Source organism: Geospiza fortis, unplaced genomic scaffold (genome assembly GCF_000277835.1).
Source record: "Geospiza fortis unplaced genomic scaffold, GeoFor_1.0 scaffold114, whole genome shotgun sequence".
NCBI lineage: Eukaryota > Metazoa > Chordata > Aves > Passeriformes > Thraupidae > Geospiza > Geospiza fortis.
The window spans coordinates 2,750,062-2,752,470 of NW_005054383.1; positions in this window are offsets into that span (position 1 = coordinate 2,750,062).

Here is a 2,409-nt window from a genome sequence, read left to right on the forward strand (position 1 = left end):
CCCCGCCCTCCCCTTGGCTCTGCCGCCCGGCCATGCATAGGCTCCCGCGCCGCTCCCCCTGCCCGGCCCTCCACCTGGGCCTGAAGTATTTATAGCGGAGCAGCGAGCTGACGGCTGGCAAATATTTGGTAGCCGTATTGTAATAGTAGACTCGGTAAACAGAGCTGGGGTTTGCTTTAGCACCCAGCAACGGGAGAGCGGCGCGGGGAGGGACGCGGGGACGGAAGGCAGGGCTCACCTTAATGGTTCACTCGCCAGGGGATTTTCAAGTGTTGTCCCTGTAAATTCACCTATTAAATCGGCAGCCCCAGCTGCCAAACTGCCCGCACACTTGTGCCGAGGGCTCTTATCTCCCCGCTGATTGGAGGTGAAATCAAGCTTTGTCAAATAGGCGTAAAATTAAATTTCATGCTATTTTGACTCCTGGAGTAGGGATCTTCTGAAGAACATAATGCGTATCGAGCCATGCCTCTGCAAACAGGGGCTGCCACTGCAGTGGGCAAAGCCTTTCCCGGGTACCCCCGTGCAGGTTCAGCGCACTCATCTCCAGCCTTGTGCCCCTTTGAGATGGATGTTGGGCTCCCTGACCAGCCCCGGGAGAGGTTTTGGAACCTGTGGATGCAAAGGTGGATATGCCATGGTGAGAGTGTCTGGGCCAGCCCCACGGCAGGGGCAGAGCTGGGTGACAGCATTTTCACCCTGTGCTGTGGCCTGTGGTTCCCCCGTGAGGACAGGGACAATGGCACTTAGCCCAGGTCCCAGACAGGCTGTGCCACAGGTGCCATTTCTGCCCTGGCAGCAGGATGTGCCAGCGGGGACATCTGGGGCAGCACAGAGCAGGGCCAGGGGGCACAGATGGCTGGGGATGCAGGGTGGCCAGGACACAGGATGGCCAGAGGACACAGGATGGCCAGAGGACACGGGACATCCTGCCCTGACTGCTGAAGGGATGGCAGGAGCCTGACACAGCACCAGACCCTGTCACAGGTGCTGGGGACACTCGGGGAGTGGGACACCGGCTGCTGGGCTTGGGGGCAGCCAGAGCCGTGCCCCAGAACTGCCCTGCTCTCCTGTTTTTGGCGTGACCGCAGCTCCTGGTCTCTCCCTCGGAGCCCTCCCTGCCCTGAGCACCGTGTTCTGAGGTGTCTGCAGTGCTGGGAGGGGGTCCCCAGCTCCTGGCAGGGTGCAGCCCTGGCGAGGGGACTGTCCCAGCCTGGGCAGGGCTGTCACCTCCCCGCTCCCCGGGCCCTGGGGCTCCCTGCGGGGGCAGGGCCGGGCACCGGCTCCGCAGAGCTCCCTCTCCTCTCTCCAAACACTCCCAGCGGCGGAGCGGGGCGGGGGCAGCAGCCCCCCGGGCCCTGCTGGGCAAACACGGACCGCGGGTGGGAGCTGATTAACCACGGGCACCCTTCGGGCTGCTCCTGACGTCAGCCATTGTCACCCACCCGCCCGGCACGGCTCGGCACTGGCACGGCTTGGCATGGCTACCGGCAGACCCCCGGGGAGAGGCGGCTTCCCCTGCTGTCCCCAGCCACCTCTGCCCCAGAGCTCCCACAGGGTCAGTCTGGCTGAGGAAAGGGCTGCTCTGACCCTTTGGGCAGCTGGGGAGGGTCTGGCCGTGCTGGCGAGCAGGTCCAGGTGTGGGACAAGGTGTGGGGAGAGCATGACTCGGCTGCTGGCTCTCAGAGTTGGGAACGACGAGGTGTCCGTCCTCTGTGGGGAGGAATCATTCACTTAAGGAACACTCAGGGCTCAGCAGGACCGTTCCAAAGGTGGGTTAGAAGGGAGAGACAACGCCGCCGCTCCTGCAGCAGCCTTGGGCATGTGGCTTTGCACCCACTGGAGTGCCCAGGGTGGCCATCCCTGCTCCAAACTTTGCCAGGGCCGGGCATGAGGAGCTCCTGTCCCACAGGGCAGGGGTGTCCTGCCTGCAGAGCCCCCCGCAGACCCCGCTGTGATCCTGCTCAGCCGGGGCGGGCCGGCGGCACAGCCCTGCCCGGGGCTGGCTCACGCTGCCGCTCCCCGAAAGCCAACGGGGCTTCAAAGCTGGGGAAAAGCAGGCACGGCTGTGGCAAATCCTGCACCGGCGCTCCGGCTCTAACCCTCGCTGCCTTCGGAGCCCTGTGGCAGTAAGGAGATGGGTTGGATTTCTCCGGCACGGGGAGGGAGCATCCAGAGAGCAGCCGGGAGCTCAAGGCGGAGAGACAAGAGGTAAAACTCATGGGAGTGGTGCGAGCTGGAGCTCGCAAAGCCAGGCAGGGAACGCAGCACACGGCAAAGCTCCGCAACAGCCCAAGCTCCTGCAAAACCACGGCCCCATCCTCCCCCAGCAGCTGGGGGAGCAGCCACGGACCGTCCAGTCCTGCCCTGTCCCCGCTCCTCTCCGGGCTGTGCCCGTGGCCAGCGGGG